Source organism: Triticum dicoccoides, chromosome 6A (genome assembly GCF_002162155.2).
Source record: "Triticum dicoccoides isolate Atlit2015 ecotype Zavitan chromosome 6A, WEW_v2.0, whole genome shotgun sequence".
In the NCBI taxonomy this organism is placed as follows: Eukaryota; Viridiplantae; Streptophyta; class Magnoliopsida; order Poales; family Poaceae; genus Triticum; species Triticum dicoccoides.
In genome coordinates this window covers 624,603,534-624,615,119 of record NC_041390.1, presented here as the reverse complement: position 1 = coordinate 624,615,119, position 11,586 = coordinate 624,603,534, and positions in this window count along the sequence as shown.

Genomic DNA, 11,586 nt, shown 5'->3' with positions numbered 1-11,586 from the left:
ATAAATTCAGTACTAAGTAACATGGTACTATATATGATTTCCTTCTTCCAATTGCCGAAAGGAGTATTACATAGATTGGATTACTTCCGATCGAGACTCTTTTGGCAAGGAGATAGCGAGAGAAAAAAATATCGGCTGACTAAATGGAGTGTGGTTTGCCGTCCCAAGGACCAAGGTGGTTTGGGCATTCATGACCTTGAGGTTAAGAATAGGGCCCTCCTCGGCAAATGGTTGTTTAAGTTGTTGATGGAAGATGGTGTATGGCAAACCCTCCTAAGGAGAAAATATGTGAGTTCTAAGGCGGTATCCCAAGTATACTGGAAGCCCGGGGACTCTCATTTTTGGGCCGGACTAATGGCAACAAAGAAATATTTCTTCCGCTATGGTTCCTTCTCAATTAAGGATGGCTCAGAAATTAGATTCTGGAAGGATAAGTGGCTAGGTAATGCTACTCTCCGGGAACAATATCCAGCTTTGTACAATATTGTGCATCACAAGGGCGATACTATTGCCAAGGTTTTGGAATCATTTCCGCCAAATGTGACGTTCAAAAGGGATTTAATTGGACCTAGACTCCAATCGTGGAACATACTGCTCCAACGGTTAACCACGCTACAGTTGTCACAAGGGTCCGATGTCTTTCATTGGAACCTACATGAGAATGGGCAGTTCTCAGTGGAGTCTATGTATAGAGATTTGATCGAGTCAGATGTGCCAGTTGATAATAATAAGAAGATCTGGAAGATGAAGATACCTCTCAAGAATAAAATCTTTGCATGATATCTTCGTCGCGGAGTCATTCTTACTAAAGATAACCTTATTAAGAGGAATTGGCATGGAAGTACGCAATGTGTATTTTGTCTGCATTATGAGACAATAAAACATTTGTTCTTCCACTGTAAATTGGCTCATTCTATATGGTCAGTCATCCAGATAGCTTCTGGCTTGTATCCTCCGTGTAGTGTTGCTAATATATTTGGCAACCGGTTACATGAGATTGATCACAGGTTTAGAATTCTTCTTAGGGTGGGAGCGCTTGCCGTGATTTGGTCGCTTTGGCTATGTAGAAATGATAAGGTTTTTAATGATATATGTACTTCCCTTATGCAGGTTATCTACAGATGTACCGGGACGCTTCGTTTATGGTCCTCTCTACAGCGAGTGGAGAATCAAGACCTATTTATGGGGTGTGTACATGATTGGAGGCTGCGACGAGGGAGTTCAGGAAATCTATGACAGGCTGGGGATCCAACTTCCAGATGATTTTCGTTAGAGCAAGGATAACTTACTCTGTGAACTTAAAGAGTAGGACGATCGAGGCTACCCGGTGCTCTCTCGGGGGAGTGGATGCATCGATATCTTACCAAGGAGCAATTGTCGCAGCTTTATGCTTTGGAGGAGGCATGCTGGAAGCAGAGGGGGGCCAAATTTCGTGTTTTGACCCTTTTTGCATACAAATTCAGGATCTGACCCTCCGGTGGAAAAATTTCGGGATCTAACCCTTTTCCTACTGCCAGGGGATGTGGCGGTAAGGTTGCACGTGCTACCGCCACACCCCCTGGCGGTAGGTACCTAGACGGCGACTGACGGTCGTCAGCCACTGCTGACGTGGAAAAGGGCCTACCGCGAGAGGTCCTGGCGGTAGGATACAGAGGCCTACAACCATCACCCCTGGCGGTAGGGTCCTGGGGGGTGGATAAGTGGCTGCTTTGTGGGCCCCACCACCACTCTTCTTCCCCATTCATCTCTTTCCCCGTGGTCATCTCCTCTCCCCTCTCTCCCCCCCTCACAAACACCCCCTTGATCGCCTCCATTTCCTTGAGATTTTACTGGTGGATCCAGAGCATTTTCATCACCTAAGGTACCTCTCTCATTTCCCCTCATTTTGATTGGTTGATATCTTTGTTTTGTGTGGATTTGGTCAATTTACTGCAAACCCTAAGTGTTGATCTTGTTGTGTGCATTTATGACGCATTTATGGCTCATTTATGATGCATTTATGGCTCATTTATGGCTAGGGTTAGGGGTATGTTAGGGGTTATTGTTGGTGCAATAATGCTCCCTTATAGTTTTGAAGATTGTTGACATAAATAGTTGTGGGACTAATGTGTTTGCTAGTGCACATAGAGTAAAAAGTCCCTGAAGGATCGAGGAGTTTGCTTACAACTCCAAAGGATAATCACCTGTCCTGTGACGTTGATTATCACCGAAGATTATGCTGAGAAGAGTGACCCCTCAAAATTGCTGTCAAAAAGCAATCTGTTCGGTGCATGTCCGAAGGATATGAAGGCTACTGAAGAACTGAAGACGGAGCGAAGACATAGCATTTGTTTCGTTGCTTTTCTTTGGTTATCTTGAGTCTTAGGACAACCGTACTATTAAGAGGGGTACAGTGTTCGAAGCTTTGATTCTCTGATGCTTAACCCATTCCTATGAAAGCCGTGAGAGAAATCTCTTTGTGCTCCGAGCGGATACTTGCCAACAAGAGACTGTGATCTTTTGTGTTGCAAGAGATTTGGCTCGGACCGAAGAGTTAGTATTACTTGGTCCACAAGTAATATTACCGTTGCTCGTTTTTCCGACCGTTGGAACCGTGGCATTTCACCATTGGCTGGAACCCATGTCCATTTCGGCCATTTCCCTTATGGGAAGGCTGCGGCTATAAATAGCCACCCCGCACCGGCTTTTGTCGGTGGCTGCTCTGTTTGATTTGAGAGAAGACTGTGTGAGCAACCCCCTCTCCAAGAGTGATTTGAGTTTAAAATCCAATCGAGAGAAAACCCCTAGAGCCAAAGAATTAGATAGTGGTTGAGCATCACTGGAATCTAAGTTTAGTACGCTCCGCCTGTTACTCTTGAGAGCTGCAGACTCTCTAGACGGATAGGTGTCAATTTCCTCAGAGACCAAGAGTAATTGTGGTTCTCGAAGAAGAAGTCTATGAAGGTTTGGAGATCGCCTCAAGTATCCACCATGAGTAATCGACATTGGTTGACGAACCAATTGTCGAGGAGAATAGGGTGAAGAGAGTTTATCTTCGGTGTTAAGTCACAGCCCCTCCAACCAGACGTAGTTCTTTTGCAGAAGAACGAACTGGTCGAACAAATCCCTCGTCTCCTCCGAGCATTTTGGTTATGTATTCCTTCCCTACTCATTTCCTTCGATATGCATGATATATCTTGTTGCTTGTTTTCCTTCGCTCTAGTTTATTTCCGCTGCTAAGTGTTTGGAGTTTCGAATTTTCGAAAGAAAATTTAAAACTACCATTCACCCTCCCCCTCTGGTAGACATACTTAATTCCTACAATTGGCATCAGAGCGGGTACCCTCTGTCTCTGCTCATTTTGGTCTAACAACCTTGGAGTTTAAGTATGTCTTCAGTTAGCTACAAGTCGCGTCTGAAGATCCCCATCTTCGATGGGACGGATTATCCCTTCTGGAAGGAGAAGATGAAGATCCGCCTCCGAGCTATCGATGAAGAAATGTGGAACATGGTCTCAAATGGACTCAACTTTGAGATTTCCCAAGTTCCCAACGATCAAGAAAGGAGGCTCATTCAGTTGGATGCGCAGGCTAAGGATGAAATCGGTGGCCATCTCTCTCGGACTCAATTCCTTCGCTACCGCCAGTGTGAAACTGCTAAAGATCTATGGGACATCCTTGAGAAAATCAACGAAGGTGTATCCTCATAGAAAGAAGCTCGCGTCGACACCCTCCGTGCCAAATTCAATCGGTTCCGAAGGATTGGGAATGAATCATGTCAGTAAAATTTTGATCGTCTCAGTGACATAGTGAATGAACTGCAAGGACTGGAAGCAAAGGATATCACTGATCATGAAGTGGTGAAGAAATTGCTTCATTCTCTTGACAGTTCCTTCGATACTCTTGTTCTCATGATCCGCGAATGCCCTGACTTCAAAACCCTCGACTCTGCTGATATCATGGAAAGGCTCAACACTCATGAGGAACGGGAAGAAGAAAAGAGAGACCTGTATGGCTCAAACAAGAAGAATCATGCTTTAAATGCTGCTGCTGGATCTTCTCCCGAAGAAATTGGCGAAGAAGACTCTGATGACCCTGAAAGAATTAGCAAAGACCTCACTCTCATCACCAAGCATTTTCAGCGTTTTCGACAGAAAAATCAGTTCTAGAAGAAAGGTTCAAGCAGCTCGAACAGTTCAAAGTCTAAACCAAGTGGAGAATACACCTGCTTCAAGTGCAAGAAACCGGGACACTTCATTTCTGACTGTCTGCTCTGGGAAGCTGAAATTCGAGCTAGTGGACGCTATGACACTCCTCCTCCGTCAAAAGGAAAAGTGAAGAGCAAGTACTACGACTCCGACGACGAGAAGAAATCCAAGAAGTTCTTCAATAAAAAGGAGAGCTCTTCCTCCAGGTCCTCCTCAAGGTCCTCGAAGAATCCATCGAAATCTTCTTTGAACCGAAAACACACTTCTCGCAAGGAAATCATCTGAATCTGAATCTGAAGAAACTGAGGATTCCGAGGAAGATTCTGACTCTGGGATGGCTGGCATAGCATGTGCTGCAAGACCTACATCAAAAACCTTCAAGGAAAACTCAAGTGACGACGAAACTCCTGCTTTCTGCTTCATGGCCACGGCTTCGAAAGAAAAGGTATCTTCCAGGAACAACACGATTCACTCCAGTGATCAGTTTTCTTCTGATGAAGATGATCGAGCTAAGCTCATTAAAATTGCCAAGAAGCAACAGAACTCGCTTGAAAAACTTGAGAAAACTCTCAGAAAATCTGAAGGGTTGTTGGTTGAGGAGATGGAGAAAAATCAATCATTGACTGAAGAGTATTCCACTCTTGAGACTCGGTTGATTGAACTCACAGATCGTCACGAATTTCTCTCGGCTGATCATGAGAGATTAACCAATGAATATCTGAAAAGGAAACATGAACTCCTATCACTGAGAGAAGCTCATGAGGGTTTGTTAAAAGAGAATTCTCTTCTCACCCAACAACTCAAAGAGAAATCTGATGTTTTCATCCCTCCTTGCTTGAAATGTCTTGAACGAAGCAATGCAGAAAACAATGCTGAATCTTCTGTGAGTGCTAACCCCTCGGTCGAGGAAAATGGATCTGTCTCTGATGAAAATGACAGGTTAAAGGATCTGCTTCGGACAGGACTACTCAAATCCCTCAAGGGACATCAAACGCTATGTGATGTCCCGAAGAAATCCATTCTTCACAAAAATCCCAGGAAGGAAGGAGTTGGTTTTGAAAGGAAACTAAATGAGAACGACACATACTGGATGCCTGATCAATATCCTCGCACTGTGTGGGTGCCTGCTAAGAGCAAAACGCTCGAACCTACATTGATGTCGGGATACAACTGTCCCATTCCTGAATATTCTTATGATGACTCTCTGGACAACTATAAGTTGTTCAAAAACCAACGTGGTGAGGTTATTGCTCGCTATGTTGGACCTAACTGCAGGAATGGATCTCCCAAGAAGTCCATCTGGGTGGAAAAGAAAACCATCGAGGCATTACCTATGAAAACTCTTCTAACCATGTAGGAAGAAAATGCTCGATATGCTCGTGAAAAGCTTCGACAGAATGATTACATACATACCTCGTCTAATCATTATTCTCATTCATCTGGAAGATATTTCAATGCCTACTCATTTGATTATTCTCGTACTAGAAACAACTCACATGTTTTTCGAAAGAATTCATATCCTGCTCGCTCATATGTTTCGAAGCCACCTGCAAAGATGTGGGTGGTTAAGAAAAAATAATTTTCTTTCAGGACTATGTCTCCGGGTGTACTGAATGGATCATGGATAGTGGATGCACTAGTCATATGACCGGAGACAAGTCGTAGTTTGTCGACCCCAACCTTACTGCATCTTCTCAGAAGTATATTACTTTCGGCGACAACAACAAAGGAAAGATATTGGGACTAGGTAAAATTGCTATAGCCAAAGACAAGAGCATCGATGATGTTCTACTTGTCCAGTCTATTGGATTCAATCTTATGTCCGTTGGTAAACTGTGTGATCTTGGCATGCTTGTACTATTTTCCATCTCCAAGTGCATTGTGTTTATGGCCTCTGATAATTCCTTCGTCTTCGAGGGAATTAGAAAAGGTGATCTTTATATTGTGGATTTCTCTAAAGGTCCCACAGTCCAAACTTGCTAGCTAGCTAAAGCAACTAGGGGTTGGCTGTGGCATCGCAGACTTGGTCATGCAGGTATGAGAAATTTGCAGACTCTGGTGAGGAAAAATCATCTGCGTGGCATTCCCAAAGTAAAAGTCGACAAGGATCGTCTATGTGGTGCTTGTGAAGCAGGAAAATTGGCAAAAAAGCATCACTCATCAAAAACTATCATGACTACTACAAGGCCTCTGGAAATTCTTCATATGGATTTATTTGGGCCACAAAATTATTCCAGCTTTGGTGGCAGTCATTATGGTCTGGTTATTGTTGATGATTTCTCTCAGTATACTTGGGTATTCTTTCTCGAAGACAAAACTTGTACCCAAGACATCTTCAAAAGATTCGCCAAGAAGGCCCAGAATGAATATGATGTGCGCATAAAGCATGTCTGGAGTGATAACGACACTGAGTTCAAGAATACTAATATTGAGGATTTTCTTGATGAACATGGCATTACTCATGAGTTCTCTGCTGCTTATACTCCCCAACAGAATGGAGTTGTTGAACAAAAGAATAGAACTCTCATCGAAATGGCTCGAATAATGCTCAGTGAGTACAAAACTCCCATTCACTTTTGGGCTGAAGCCATCAATACTGCTTGCCATGTTATCAATCGTGTTTATCTTCACAAGTTCTTGAAGAAAACTTCTTATGAGCTTATCACCGGCAAGAAACCGAATGTTTCTTATATGCGTGTTTTTGGTGCACCATGCTATATTCGTGATATGAATCACAGTTCTAAGTTTGCACCAAAAGCACATGAAGGTTTTCTTCTTGGTTATGGCTCGAATTCGCATACTTATCGGTTCTATAACTCTCACCACGGGAAAGTTATGGAAATGGTAAATGTGCGGTTCGATGAATCTAACGGCTCTCAAAAGGAGCACCTGCCTAATGTGATAGATGAACCATCCATATCGGAAGCAATTCGTCAGATGGCAATCGGAGATGTCAGACCAGTCGAAGGAAATGCTCATGACTCCTCCGATGATGACGCACCTGTGTTTGGACGAAGAGCTCCTCAAGAGAATTCTACTACAAGTACTCCTCCGACACAAGATGCAGATGGCGAACGAAATGCCAATGCTGATGAAGAACCCGAGGAAAATGAAGAAACTGATGAAAATGGAAATGTTCATCCACGGGTGGCAAATCGAGTTGATCCAGCACTTATCCTTGAAGATCTTGAAAATCCAGGTCATCGACCAACAACTCGTTCTCGCACTCGTTTAGCTAACTATTGTGGCAGTTTCTCCTTCGTATCTCTTTCAGAACCTACAAAATACGAGGAGGCCACGAATGATCCAGATTGGATGAATTCCATGCAAGAAGAGTTGGTGCAATTCAAGCTTAATGATGTGTGGGAATTGGTGGATCGACCCAATCCCAAGAAACACAATATCATCAGCACCAAGTGGATCTTCCGCAACAAGCAGGATGAAGATGGTATTGTGGTAAGGAATAAAGCTTGACTCGTTGCCCAAGGGTACACACAGGTAGAAGGTATTGACTTTGGCGAAACATATGCTCCTATTGCATGCCTTGAGGCAATCCATATTTTGCTCGTTATGCAAACTACAACAATATCAAGCTCTATCAGATGGATGTGAAAAGTGCTTTCCTCAATAGTGTTATTGATGAGGAAGTTTATGTTAAGCAGCCACCTGGCTTTGAAAACCCTCAGTTTCCTAACAAAGTTTTCAGGTTGAAGAAAGCTCTTTATGGTCTCAAACAAGCCCCTCGTGCTTGGTATGACACCTTAAAGAAGTTCTTGATCGACAATGGGTTCAAGGCAGGATCCATTGATTCCACTCTATTCACACGCGCTGTTGATGGTGTATTATTCGTGTGTCAAATATATGTGGATGATATCATATTTGGTTGTACTAACAATGCTTGCAGGATGGAGTTTGGATGAATGATGTCTGAAAAATATCAGATGTCCATGATGGGGGAACTCAAGTTTTTCCTCGGACTATAGATTCGTCAACAGGCAAATGGCATATTCATTTCTCAGGAGAAATATCTTCGCGATTGCCTGAAGAAGTTCAAAATGCAAGACTGGAATCAGAAGGGCTACAAGACTCCAATGCCCACAAATGGTCAACTGGACTCTGATGTGTTTGGTAAAGATTATGATTAGAAAACTTATCGCTCGATGATTGGATCTTTGCTTTACTTATGTGCATCCAGACTTGATATCATGTTGAGTGTATGCTTGTGTGCTCGTTTCCAAGCTGCACCGAAGGAATCGGATCACAAAGCGGTTAAGCATATTCTGAGATATTTGGCTCACACCCCCACCTTAGGTTTATGGTATCCTAAGGGATCACAGTTTGATCTCATTGGCTATTCAGACTCAGATTATGCAGGTGACCGTGTTGACAGGAAATCTTCTTCGGGGACATGCCATTTCCTCGGTAGATCCTTGGTATGCTGGTCTTCAAGGAAGCAAAACTATGTTTCATTATCTATGGCTGAGGCTGAATATATTGCTGCTGGTGCTTGCTGTACTCAGTTATTGTGGATGAAGCAGACACTGAAGGATTATGGAATCAAGCTCAAGAATATCCCTCTCCTATGTGATAATGAGAGTGCGATCAAAATTGCAAAGAATCCAGTTCAGCATTCTCGCACCAAGCACATTCAGATCAGACATCATTTCCTTCGTGATCATGTTGCTCGAGAGGATATTATTATTGAGCACGTCAAGATCGAAGATAATCTTGCAGATATTTTCACCAAGCCTCTCGATGAGAAAAGATTCTATGCGTTACGGTGTGAGCTAAATATCCTGGATTCCGCAAACGTGCAGTAGACTGGACTCGGCACCCAGGCCATCACTTCCACATCTTTGAAGGGATGGGTGCACAACACTCTACGAGTCTGAAATTTCGACAAAGTGAAATTTTCTTTCGAAGAGTGAATATATTAACAAAGAACTAGACTAACCGGGTGCCATGATAATTGTGCGACGCTCGGGGTCATACAGTTCTTATACGATGGGTAACGCCACTACATATTTTTCCTCGAACTTGTTTTTTTAATGTGTTTTGAGTGATTCTCTTCATTACTATTTTCTTTCGTTTCTCGTTCTAAATGCACAACTTGATTTGGTCTCAAACGTTTTCCTGATGTCCTTGTTCACGGAAAAAGATCGGACCAAACTTTGTCTACTTTGGCTTATGCCGTCCAAAATTTTAGGTTTTCCCGCCTAGATAAGGACCACTTTCTTTTGACGGTTGCCACGTGCATTTGCTCAACTGGTCCCCATCGCTAGCCATTGAATGGGAACCGTCTGGCTGTCTCAGCCGTCCGATCTGATCCGCCCTTCTCCTATATTAACCCGTCTCGTCCCCATCGACGCCATCATCTCCTCTTCCTTCTCGCTCCTCCCGAATAGTTTCTCCATACCACTCGCCGTTGAGTGCCTCGACGCCGTCGCCTACTTCGCCGCTTCGCTGCCGGAGAGTGGACGCTAGAGTCACCCAACGCCGCCGCGGCTCATCTCTTTCACCGCGTCGCCATGGTCGCTGCACGTCACCAAGCTAGGGTATGCACAGCTCGAACTCAACCCTCCATCCACTCGGTTCGAGTTCTACCGCAGTAGTATTTCGGATGAATTACCGCTGTATTTTTAGATCTGTTAGGTTTAGTAACCATTACGGATGCGGTTTGTAGTTGTTCCTCGCATCTCTCCCATTCACAGATCCCCTTCCGATGGAAAACTCCCTCTCTTGCAAAAGACGCTGTGTGCATTTATAACGCAAGTTTGTTTTTCCTCGCGTTGGTTTTCTCGTTTACAGGTATATGCAGTCAATGGCAGACTCAATTCATCCAACAGTTCATGCCGACGGTGATGATATTGGTCTAGGCACTACAGATGAATCCAAAGCTCCTAATGCACAGGCCCCAACGGTAGGGCCTTCGAAGAGAAAACGTGATGGTGAGCCGAGCCAAAACAATCCTGATCCTCCCAAGAGAAGAAAAGGTGGCCGATCGAAAATGCTGCTGAGATGATTTCCCACAGTGAGTATGACACCAAGCCAAATGAAACCAAGACTCAGAAGGCGTGGAGACATCAACGGATTCGACGTCACTGGGTCACAAAGTGGTTTAACTATCAGGAGCTCCATCCCCATTATGTAAAGCTGTTTGCGTTCCATCCTCCTTTGGGAGATGTTCGTGAAATTCCCCTCGTTCCTCAAGGCGCAGAAGCTGTTTGCCCTCCTCCACCTGAGAATCCTCATCCCACATCTATGATGAAACCCTCGGATTTTCCTCAGGAAGTTATCAAACACCAAAAGGCCGATGAGAGGCACGCAAGATAGGCAGGCTGCTAAGAAGCAGGCCAAGGAAGAAGAAAATGTTCGTTTGTTGAAGGGAGACTTAGAAAAGCGAAAGGCTGAAGGTCGATCAAAAAGGGTTCATGATCCCAATGTGTTCTCTTCATCTCGGAAACAGAAAAGAATAAACAAAAGGCGCCGCTCCGATGAAGAAGACAGTTCCGATCAAGATGATCCTCCTCTGAATCACGAGGAACTTCAAGCTCAAGTCAGTGAGCAAGTAAATATCACAACCTCCACGGTCTTGCCTGATCTCCGAGCTCCTCAAGTCAAATTACCTCTCAAGAAAGCTTGCAAGACTCCTGCCACTACAGTTACGATGAAGCAACACGTGGTGGTTCCTCCTCTGTGTTCACTCAAGCCGGGCGAAGAAATTCCTGGTGTTGCCGAGCAAGTTGCTCCCTCAACCTCTGTTGCTGCTGATCCTGTTCCTACTCCGAAGGAAATCCCAGACCCTAATCTGCATGCGTTTGACATCAATTTCATCATGGAGCAGTTAGATCGATTCTTTGAAAATCCTTTCGATGGGAATGTGGAAGATTTGCCTATTCCCTCGGAGATCAGAACTCAAGCGTCAACAATTAATTGTTGAAGATCTGCGAAATGATTCGATTGATATCTCCTTTATCAACAATCAGCTCGAAGAATTGAAGAAACAGCTGGATGGTGCTCGATCAAAATTTGTTATCTCTAAAATTGAGAATTCTATGCTGGACTCTATGAAGTCTCTTTGTCTCTTCTGCGCAGTAGGCGATTGGATCTTCATGCACAGCTGGAGACTTTCGTTCAAAAAACTTGCTTGGATCATCAAGCAAAAAATGACTGGATACACTGATTTGGTCAAGGGCCATACCATATTGATCAAGTTACTTGCAAAAAGCTCAAGATTCAGAAGAAGGCCGCCATAAAAAATTCTTTGGCCCCGAAACCAAAATCTCCTGTTACTATGCCACAAGCAAATGTCTCGCCGAAGGAAAATGCTCCTCCACCTGTTCATGATGAATCTGCTACAAATCCCTCACCAGTTAATTCTCCTCGGCCAACTGAATCAG